Raw genomic sequence first — 12603 nt, forward strand, 5'->3', positions numbered from 1 at the left:
TAAAGCCCATTAAGGCCCATATGGCTCCCGGGGGGGTTCCGGTAACCTCCCGGTACTCCGGTAAAATCCTGATTTCACCCGGAACACTTCCAATATCCAAACATAGGCTTCCAATATATCAATCTTTACGTCTCGACCATTTCGAGACTCCTCGTCATGTCCGTGATCACATCCGGGACTCCGAACAACCTTCGGTACATCAAAATGCATAAACTCATAATATAACTATCATCGTAACCTTAAGCGTGCGGACCCTACGGGTTCGAGAACAATGTAGACATGACCGAGACACGTCTCCGGTCAATAACCAATAGCGGGACCTGGATGCCTATATTGGCTCCTACATATTCTACGAAGATCTTTATCGGTCAGACCGCATAACAACATACGTTGTTCCCTTTGTCATCGGTATGTTACTTGCCCGAGATTCGATCGTTGGTATCCAATACCTAGTTCAATCTCGTTACCGGCAAGTCTCTTTACTTGTTCCGTAATACATCATCTCACAACTAACATATTAGTTGTAATGCTTGCAAGGCTTATGTGATGTGCATTACCGAGAGGGCCCAGAGATACCTCTCCGACAATCGAAGTGACAAATCCTAATCTCAAAATACGCCAACCCAACATCTATCTTTGGAGACACCTGTAGAGCTCCTTTATAATCACCCATTTACATTGTGACGTTTGGTAGCACCCAAAGTGTTCCTCCGGTAAATGGGAGTTGCATAATCTCATAGTCATAGGAACATGTATAAGTCATGAAGAAAGCAATAGCAACATACTAAACGATCGGATGCTAAGCTAATGGAATGGGTCATGTCAATCAGATCATTCAACTAATGATGTGATCCCGTTAATCAAATAACAACTCTTTGTCAATGGTTAGGAAACATAACCATCTTTGATTAACGAGCTAGTCAAGTAGAGGCATACTAGTGACACTCTGTTTGTCTATGTATTCACACATGTATTATGTTTCCGGTTAATACAATTCTAGCATGAATAATAAACATTTATCATGATATAAGGAAATAAATAATAACTTTATTATTGCCTCTAGGGCATATTTCCTTCAGTCTCCCACTTGCACTAGAGTCAATAATCTAGATCACATCGCTATGTGATTAACACCAATAGTTCACATCTTTATGTGATTGGTTCACATCTCCATGTGACTAACACCTAAAGGGTTTACTAGATTCAATAATCTAGTTCACATCGCTATGTGATTAACACCCAAAGAGTGATCATGTTTTGCTTGTGAGAGAAATTTAGTCAACGGGCCTGCTATATTCAGATCCGTATGTATTTTGCAAAATTCTATGTCTACAATGCTCTAATCTAGCTAATTGCTCCCACTTTCAATATGTATCTAGATTGAGACTTAGAATCATCTGGATCAGTATCAAAAACTTGCATCTACGTAACCCTTTACGACGAACCTTTTTGTCACGTCCATAATCGAGAAACATATCCTTATTTCACTAAGGATAATTCTGACCGCTGTCTAGTGATCTACTCCTAGATCACTATTGTACTCCCTTGCCAAATCAGTGCAGGGTATACAATAGATCTGGTATACAGCATGACATACTTTATAGAACGTATGGCCAAGGCATAGGGAATGACTTTCATTCTCTTTCTATCTTCTTCCGTGGTCGGGCTTTGAGTCTTACTCAACTTCACACCTTGTAATACAGGCAAGAACTCTTTCTTTGACTGCTCCATTTTGAACTACTTCAAAATCTTGTCAAGGTATGTACTCATTGAAAAAACTTATCAAGCGTCTTGATCTATCTCTATAGATCTTGGAGCTAAATATGTAAGCAGCTTCACCGAAGTCTTTCTTTGAAAAACTCCTTTCAAACACTCCATTATGCTTTACAGAATAATTCTACATTATCTCCGATCAACAATATGTCATTCACATATACTTATCAGAAATGTTGTAGTGCTCCCACTCACTTTCTTGTAAATACAGGCTTCACCGCAAGTCTGTATAAAACTATATGCTTTGATCATCTCATCAAAGCGTATATTCCATCTCCGAGATGCTTGCACAAGTCCACAGATGGATCGCTGGAGCTTGCACATTTTGTTAGCACCTTTCGGTTTGACAAAACCTTCTGGTTGCATCATATACAACTCTTCTTTAATAAATCCATTAAGGAAGGCAGTTTTGTTTATCCATTTGCCAGATTTCATAAAATGCGGCAATTACTAACATGATTCAGACAGACTCAAGCATAGATACGAGTGAGAAGCTCTCATCGTTGTCAACACCTTGAACTTGTCGAAAACCTTTTGCGACAATTCTAGCTTTGTAGACAGTAACATTACCATCAGCGTCAGTCTTCTTCTTGAAGATCCATTTATTCTCAATAACTTGCCGATCATCGGGCAAGTCAACCAAAGTCCATACTTTGTTCTCATACATGGATCCCATCTCAGATTTCATGGCCTCAAACCATTTCGCGGAATCTGGGCTCATCATCGCTTCCTCATAGTTCGTAGATTCGTCATGGTCAAGTAACATGACCTCCAGAATAGGATTACCGTACCACTCTGGTGCGGATCTCACTCTGGTTTACCTACGAGATTCGGTAGTAACTTGATCTGAAGTTACATGATCATCATCATTAGCTTCCTCACTAATTGGTGTAGTAGTCACAAGAACAGATTTTTGTGATGAACTACTTTCCAATAAGGGAGAAGGTACAATTACCTTATCAAGTTTTCTACTTTCCTCCCACTCACTTCTTTCGAGAGAAACTCCTTCTCTAGAAAGGATCCATTCTTAGCAACGAATGTCTTGCCTTCGGATCTGTGATAGAAGGTGTACCCAACATTCTCCTTTGGGTATCCTATGAAGACATATTTCTTCGATTTGGGTTTGAGCTTATCAGGATGAAACCTTTTTCACATAAGCACCACAACCCAAAACTTTAAGAAACGACAACTTTGGTTTCTTGCCAAACCATAGTTCATAAGGCGTCGTCTCAACGAATTTAGATGGTGCCCTTTTAACGTGAATGCAGCTGTCTCTAATGCATAATCCCAAAATGATAGTGGTAGATCGGTAAGAGACATCATAGATTGCACTATATCCAATAAAGTACGGTTATGATGTTCGGACACACCATTATGCTGTGGTGTTCCATGTGGCATGAGTTTGTGAAACTATTCCACATTGTTTTAACTGAAGACCAAACTCGTAACTCAAATACTCTTCTCTACGATCAGATCGTAGAAACTTTATTTTCTTGTTACGATGATTTTTCACTTCACTCTGAAATTCTTTGAACTTTTCAAATGTTTCAGACTTATGTTTCATCAAGTAGATATACTCATGTCTGCTCAAATCATCTGTGAAGATCAGAAAATAATGATACCTGTCGCGAGCCTCAATATTCATCGGACCACATACATCAGTATGTATGATTTTCCAACAAATATGTTGCTCGCTCCATTGTTCCGAAGAACAGAGTCTTAGTCATCTTGCCCATGAGGCATGGTTCGCAAGCATCAACTGATTCATAATCAAGTGATTCCAAAAGCCCATCATCATGGAGTTTCTTCATGCGCTTTACACAGATATAACCTAAACGACAGTGCCACAAATAAGTTGCACTTTCATTATCAACTCTGCATCTTTTGGCTTCAACATTATGAATATGTGTATTACTACTATCGAGATTCAATAAGAATAGACCACTCTTCAAGGGTGCATGACCATAAAGATATTACTCATATAAATAGAACAACCATTATTCTCTGATTTAAATGAATAACCGTCTCGCATCAAATAAGATCCAGATATAATGTTCATGCTCAACGCTGGCACCAAATAACAATTATTTAGGTCTAATATTAATCCCGAAGGTAGATGTAGAGGTAGCGTGCCGACTGCGATCACATCGACTTTGGAACCGTTTCCCACGCGCATCGTCACCTCGTCCTTTGCCAGTGCCCGCTTATTCCGTAGTCCCTGTTTCGAGTTGCAAATATTAGCAACAAAACCAGTATCAAATACTCAGGTGCTACTGCGAGCTCTAGTAAGGTACATATCAATAACATGTATATCATATATACCTTTGTTCACCTTGCCATCCTTCTTATCCGCCAAATACTTGGGGTAGTTCTGCTTCCAGTGACCAGTCCCTTTGCAGTAGAAGCACTTAGTCTCAGGCTTAGGACTAGATTTGGGCTTCTTCACTTGAGCAGCAACTTGCTTGCTATTCTTCTTGAAGTTCCCCTTCTTCCCTCTGCCCTTTTCTTGAAACTAGTGGTCTTGTCAACCATCAACACTTGATGTTTTTCTTGATTTCTACCTTCATTGATTTCAGCATCACGAAGAGCTTGGGAGTTGTTTCTGTTATCCCTTGCATATTATAGTTCATCACGAAGTTCTACTAACTTGGTGATGGTGACTAGAGAATTCTGTCAATCACTATCTTATCTGGAAGATTAACTCCCACTTGATTCAAGCGATTGTAGTACCCAGACAATCTGAGCACATGCTCACTAGTTGAGCGATTCTCCTTCATCTTTTAGCTATAGAACTTGTTGGAGACTTCATATCTCTCAACTCGGGTATTTGCTTGAAATATTAACTTCAACTCCTGGAACATCTCATATGGTCAATGACGTTCAAAACATCTTTGAAGTCCCGATTCTAAGCCGTTAAGCATGGTGCACTTAAACTATCAAGTAGTCATCATATTGAGCTAGCCAAACGTTCATAACGTCTGCATCTGCTCCTGCAATAGGTCTGTCACCTAGCGGTGCATCAAGGACATAATTCTTCTGTGTAGCAATGAGGATAAACCTCAGATCACGGATCCAATCCGCATCATTGCTACTAACATCTTTCAACACAATTTTCTCTAGGAACATATCAAAATAAACATATGAAAGCAACAACGCGAGCTATTGATCTATAACATAGATATGCTAATACTACCAGGACTAAGTTCATGATAAATTTAAGTTCAATTAATCAAATTACTTAAAGAACTCCCACTTAGATAGACATCCCTCTAATCCTCTAAGTGATCACGTGATCCAAATCAACTAAACCATAACCGATCATCACGTGAGATGGAGTAGTTTTCAGTGGTGAACATCATTATGTTGATCATATCTACTATATGATTCACGCTCGACCTTTCGGTCTCCGTGTTCCAAGGCCATATCTACATATGCTAGGCTCGTCAAGTTTAACCTGAGTATTCTGCGTGTGCAAAACTAGCTTGTACCCGTTGTAGATGGACGTAGAGCTTATCACACCCGATCATCATGTGGTGTCTGGGCACGACGAACTTTGGCAACGGTGCATACTCAGGGAGAACACTTCTTGATAATTTAGTGAGAGATCATCTTATAATGCTACCGTCAATCAAAGCAAGATAAGATGCATAAAAGGATAAACATCACATGCAATCAATATAAGTGATATGATATGGCCATCATCATCTTGTGCTTGTGATCTCCATCTCCGAAGCACCGTCGTGATCACCATCGTCACCGACGCGACACCTTGATCTCCATCGTAGCATCGTTGTCGTCTCGCCAATCTTATGCGTCCACGACTATCACTACCGCTTAGTAATAAAGTAAAGCATTACATCGCGATTGCATTGCATACAATAAAACGACAACCATAAGGCTCCTGCCAGTTGACGATAACTCGGTTACAAAACATGATCATCTCATACAATAAAATTCAGCATCATGCCTTGACCATATCACATCACAACATGCCCTGCAAAAACAAGTTAGACGTTCTCTACTTTGTTGTTGCAAGTTTTACGTGGCTGCTACGGGCTTAAGTAAGAACCAATCTCACCTACGCATCAAAACCACAACGATAGTTTGTCAAATAGACTCTGTTTTAACCTTCGCAAGGACAAGGCGTAGCCATACTTGCTTCAACTAAAGTTGGAGAGACAGTCGCCCGCAAGCCACCTGTGTGCAAAGCACGTCGGGGGAACCGGTCTCGCGTAAGCGTACGCGTAAGGTTGGTCCGGGTTGTCTCGTCCAACAATGCCGCCGAACCAAAGTATGACATGGTGGTAGGCAGTATGACTTATATCGCCCACAACTCACTTATGTTCTACTCGTGCATATAACATCAACATAAATAACCTAGGCTCTGATACCACTGTTGGGTTTCGTAGTAATTTCAAAAAAAATTCCTACGCACACGCAAGATCATGGTGATGCATAGCAATGAGAGGGGAGAGTGTTGTCTACGTACCCACGCAGACCGACTGCAGAAGCGTTGACACAACATAGAGGAAGTAGTCGTACGTCTACACGATCCAACCGATCAAGCATCGAAACTACGGCACCTCTGAGTTCGAGCACACGTTCAGCTCGATGACGATCCCCGGACTCCGATCCAGCAAAGTGTCGGGGAAGAGTTCCGTCAGCACGACGGCATGGTGACGATCTTGATGCACTACAGCAGCAGGGCTTCGCCTAAACTCCGCTACAGTATTATCGAGGATTATGGTGGCAGGGGGCACCGCACACGGCTAAGGAATAGATCACGTGGATCAACTTGTGTGTTTCTGGGGTGCCTCTGCCTCAGTATATAAAGGAGCCAAGGGGGAGGGGGCGCCGGCCAGGAGGAGGGCGCGGGAGGAGTCCTACTCCTTTTGGGAGTAGGACTCCCCCCCCCCCAATCCTAGTTGGACTAGGATTCCCCGAGGTGGAAAGAGGGAGAGGGGGGCCGGCCACCTCTCCTATTCCTAATAGGACTAGGGGAGGGGTGAGGTGGCAGCCACCTTGGGCTGCCCCTTTCTCCTTTCCACTAAAGCCCATTAAGGCCCATATGGCTCCCGGGGGGTTTCGGTAACCTCCCGGTACTCCGGTAAAATCCCGATTTCACCCGGAACACTTCCGATATCCAAACATAGGCTTCAAATATATCAATCTTTACGTCTCGACCATTTCGAGACTCCTCGTCATGTCCGTGATCACATCCGGGACTCCGAACAACCTTCGGTACATCAAAATGCATAAACTCATAATATAACTGTCATCGTAACCTTAAGCATGCGGACCCTACGGGTTCGAGAACAATGTAGACATGACCGAGACACGTCTCCGGTCAATAACCAATAGTGGGACCTGGATGCCCATATTGGCTCCTACACATTCTATGAAGATCTTTATCGGTCAGACCGCATAACAACATACGTTGTTCCCTTTGTCATCGGTATGTTACTTGCCCGAGATTCGATCGTCGGTATCCAATACCTAGTTCAATCTCGTTACCGGCAAGTCTCTTTACTCGTTCCGTAATACATCATCTCACAACTAACATATTAGTTGTAATGCTTGCAAGGCTTATGTGATGTGCATTACCGAGAGGGCCCAGAGATACCTCTCCGACAATCGAAGTGACAAATCCTAATCTCGAAATACACCAACCCAACATCTATCTTTGGAGACACCTGTAGAGCTCCTTTATAATCCCCATTTACGTTGTGACGTTTGGTAGCACCCAAAGTGTTCCTCCGGTAAACGGGAGTTGCATAATCTCATAGTCATAGGAACATGTATAAGTCATGAAGAAAGCAATAGCAACATACTAAACGATCGGGTGCTAAGCTAATGGAATGGGTCATGTCAATCAGATCATTCAACTAATGATGTGATCCCGTTAATCAAATAACAACTCTTTGTCAATGGTTAGGAAACATAACCATCTTTGATTAACGAGCTAGTCAAGTAGAGGCATACTAGTGACACTCTGTTTGTCTATGTATTCACACATGTATTTTGTTTCTGGTTAATACAATTCTAGCATGACTAATAATCATTTATCATGATATAAGGAAATAAATAATAACTTTATTATTGCCTCTAGGGCATATTTCCTTCACAAACTCCCATTGAATTTCCGTATGGTATTCTCTCTTTTCATGTATGACGTGGTCAAGAAAGAATCCCGTCAATTCCTCTTGAATTGCTCGTATGCGATCATGTGGTAGGAGTTCATCCCGCATCTGCCAGACCTAATTTAAAGAAGGGGGTCAATACATATATATGAATGAAACTCAACACAATTGATGGTAATAAAATACAATTGTGAATATTGTTTACGTATGTCAAATTGTTTGTCAGAGAAGCCCCGCTCAGAGGTCGAGTGGCGAATGAACTCGCAAAGATAGTATCCACATAAATTATTCCGGCCTGCCTGCCATAAGCACTTTACGAGAATAGAGTTCAATCAAACTGACAATCAAGCATGATAACGGTATTGATGAAACCAGAATCAATGAGAGATGTGAGGAACTAGCTAGTACTACTTAATTTGGTGTGTGTAAATCGCAGCTCGTTCTTCAGGCTCGGAACCATTCCTGTGAACTCTTTCCAAACCCTGCCAGGCAAAGAAAATGATTACTTGATATCAGGAAATGAACGAAAGTAGCCGATATGGTGCAATGATGATTGAACTTACTTCTGGAGCATTGCACTCATGTCCGCATAATCCTTGGGATCTTTACGTCTCGAGTCTAAGAAAGTTACTACTCCCACGTCAAGCTTAATGGATTGCAGCCTCGCGTAAGCGAAACCGAATATGCACAAGATAGTAACACTCACTTGAAGTTGTAAGGAAAGCGTATTTCCCTTTTGTTTTGATGTCGAAGGAACGCTTTTAGCAAGTTTTCCTCGATATCTTTGGCTCTATTTTGTACTGTTCATTCATTTACGGTATTTGCGCTAATGAACCCAATGTCATAGATTCGTCCTCTGTTGCATTCAATGATCCCTGCATAATATAGTGAGGATAATTATATATAAATGCAATGAACGAGATGAGCTAGAGACTTAATTGCAGAAATAATACTTACAGACAGTAGCAATTCATGAGTTGTTTGTTGAGGGCATGTTGATTGAATAACTGAAATAATTCCACAAATTCAATAGGCATCAGGTCGACTCCAATGAAGTCGTCCTCATCTTTAATTCTCACCATCATACTATCGGTGCCATCCTTCCTGCAGATGTCCAAGTACCACCCATGCAATCTTCGCATCATCGTTGTTAGATGAGGGGCTTGATCAGCTTTAACGAGAGGCTTCCCGTGCTCGTATCTAAAGATCTCTACTACCTCAGCCGTTTCAAACTGTACATCATCGCCCACGTAATCACCAAGATTGGTACCGGGCAGTAGCCCCGGATAATTAGCGATATCGCTAGATACCTTGAGCGGGGGAACGATTGATTCTCCTGTTCACTGAGCTAGGGTTTTCCCACTTCTTCATCTTACATCACTGGAGGTACTTCCCGACCGCCGCGCTTCGTCATATGTCCTTTCAATACATCAGTCATAGTTGGATTGCGGCGGAGGCGGTGGTGGTCGCTTAAGGGCATCCAGAGTGCGCTTCACTTTCACCGGATCTATTGTTTCCTTCGAATACGGACGTTCCCGTTCAAAATGGGCCTGCACTTCAGCATCCACGATGACCTTGGTTCCTCGCCAGTCCTCTCATATGGTAACTTTGGAGGAGTCCGAACGCATCGGAGACAGCTGATGCGGAGGAGGATTCTGCTGAGGGGCCTCATCCGTTAGAGTCCACTGAGGCGACGGAGAAGGCTGACGCGCTGGAGATGACTCATGCATCGGAGATAGCAGAGATGGACTGTGAGGAGGAGTCCGCCGAGGATCCAGCTGAGTCTGCTGAGGCGGCGTCCAGTTTGGAAGCTTGATGTGCTCCTTTCTCCATAGACATGTACTCCTTAAGTCACTTTCCAGAAACATGTCCCCTTCACCTGTAGGGTATTCATGCTCCAGCCCCACAAACCCCTCCATTATTTCATCCACCCCGACAATAGCAAAGCCATGTGGAATCAGATGGCTATGGAAAGTTCTCTCAGCTCGAGGAGGTAAAATAGAGCCGACCGCCACCTGCACTGTTAGGTTATGGCATTTCTCCATTAGCACACAATGTTCATTCTCCGTGATACTATCCACGGGGTAGCGAGGAGCCTTGATATCAGGCTGAACGACCTCCGTGGAAACCACACTACTTCGCTGCTGAGATGGTGGGGTAGCTTCGGGGGCAGCGTCGAACGAAGGATCTTTGTGCCGCTGAGATGGTTGGCTAGTAGCTCGCTATCTCTCAAGTTCCTCTAGTTTCGCTAATCTTTCACTGATCTTCTGCATTTCGCTTACTTCCTCTTTCTTCTTTCTCTGTCAGCTTCTATAACTACCTTTGCCAGGAAACCCATGCACCCACCGAGCGGAGCCTAATGTGCCTCGTGTTCGTCCAGGGTGTTCAGGAGTCCCGAGGGCCTTGGACAGCTCGTCCTCCCCTCTGTCGGGAACAAACCTCCCTTCTAGCGCTTCCTGGATTGCTTCCTCAAGCTTTTTCATGGGTGTTTCAAGTTGATCTTTCGTCCAAACACACTTCGCTGATTCTGGGTTCAAAGTTCCCCAACCCCAAAGAACAAACTCCTTGCCCGATCTGGCCAGTGCAATGTCGTTGGTTGGACCCTTTAGCAAGCAGGTCTTGCTCAGCTTTTTCCCACGTAGGTCTGGCTTTGCTGTAGCCACCTGACCCCGTAAGATGGTGATACTTCTTCTTTGCAGCATTTTTCTTATTTATAAGTGACCTTTGCTGACCCTTCTCCAATTCCTTATAGGTCACAAATGTGGGCCAGTGATCTTTTATCTTCTCATATTGACCGGTGAATTCTGGAGTCTTGTCTTTGTCAACAATATTTTTCTTCAAATCTTTCTTCCAGTTCTTGAATAGTTCTGCCATCTTCTTAAGAGCAAACACCTTGACCTTCGGGCGAATAATTGGCTTATTCAGATCCTCCTCTGGCAGTAGGCTGAAATTTGTCATCAGCGAGCTCCAAAGATCATCTTTCTGTCTATCCTGGACATAAGAAACTTCAGGGTCCTTCTTCTTATTCCATTCTTGGACGCTGATTGGGACGTTGTCCCTAACAACAACTCCACACTGATGTACAAATGTGTCCGTGGTCCGGTTGGGAGCAATCGGTTGGCCATCTCGAGCAATTTCTTCGATCGTGAACCTTTCATCCTCGCCCAATCTTTTCTTCGGGCCTCGTCTCCTTACCGAAGTTTGGCTCGATCCGAAGGGCTATAAAAGAAGAAATAAGCATCAATATATGTACATAAAAAACAATTAATGCATCTAGTTAGCAGAGACTTAATTTTTATATATATATACCTCACCGGACTTTGCTATAGTTAAGGCTCCTTCCTCTGTTGGATCACCAGATCTGTCATGATCTCCTTCCTCCTCCATTGGATCACCGGAGCCGTCATGATCTCCTTCCTCCTCCACTGGATCATCGATGAAGTTGAGATATGATAAGGTGATATCACCTCCGTCGCGGATTATATCCCCCAACAACTCTTCTTTTTCTAAGTCTCTGTCCATAGTTTCTGCAAACATTATAACATGTCAATATACAACCATGAGAGATGGATTAGTGGCAAACATAGACTTAATCACAACAAAGGAATGATATGCATATATATGAGAAATTGATAAGTGGCAAACATCATGAGAAGTTCACAAGTTTTATAACAGTCAGCTCCACACGTCGATCGAGGACTCCTCCCCCCTCATGTCTGATGAGCCATCCTATCTTTCGAGAGAGGATACTTTGCATACAGCCTCTCTCATGGTTGCCGAGGATACTTGCGGACCCCCCATCATGTCAAAGTTATCAGGGATATGTTGAATTCTGAGAGAGTTAGGGGTGTTCTAACGCGGCACTACATGATGTAGGTGAAGGGGGATAACATCCGGGAATGTTTTCCCGAAGTCTGCATTTTCAGAAATGTGAACCGGAGGGGGACAGTTTCCAGGTTCTCTATGCTAGCTGCTTGTGACAGACGGACGGAGAGCATATTTGGATTCGTCATATTTTCTGATCGATTTTCATATATAAATTATTTTCATCGGAGTTGCAGTTAATTTGCAATGAATTTCTAAAGTTTTACCAATATCCTATGAACAAAAACAAATCATCATATGAATATATAGGCCGATATATCACTTTTCGGGCTCTACCTACATAAACTTAACATATCATTTGGTAAATATCATTTTTTCGACATAACATCCGATATGGACCAAAATATTGACCGATATTGCCGATATCTTGCCCGATATGTCAATCGATATAGAACGATACATAGATGACAATAACTCTTTATTAGAAAGCAGTGAAATAAGATTATGCATTAATAACTTCATTATATATAAAAATACTAGACTTGTTTTTTCTGATATATCTACATATCGTCCGATATATCACCCGATATCCGACATTCGATATGTCGAAGCCAAACCAATATGAGCCTGATATACATACATACATACATATCAATATTTTCCATCCATTCATACATACATACATATACATCTACATTATATACACACTAAGAATATATGTATACATCAACATATACATACATAGTTAAGAAACAAAAAAACAAAACAAATGGACAGCGAGCCGGGGTGGCGGCGCCTCACAGCAGGGGCGGCGACGGCGACGACGGGGGCGGCGACGAGGAGCGAGAGCGTGCGGGCTCGGGGG

This window comes from Triticum aestivum, chromosome 4A (assembly GCF_018294505.1).
Source record: "Triticum aestivum cultivar Chinese Spring chromosome 4A, IWGSC CS RefSeq v2.1, whole genome shotgun sequence".
NCBI lineage: Eukaryota > Viridiplantae > Streptophyta > Magnoliopsida > Poales > Poaceae > Triticum > Triticum aestivum.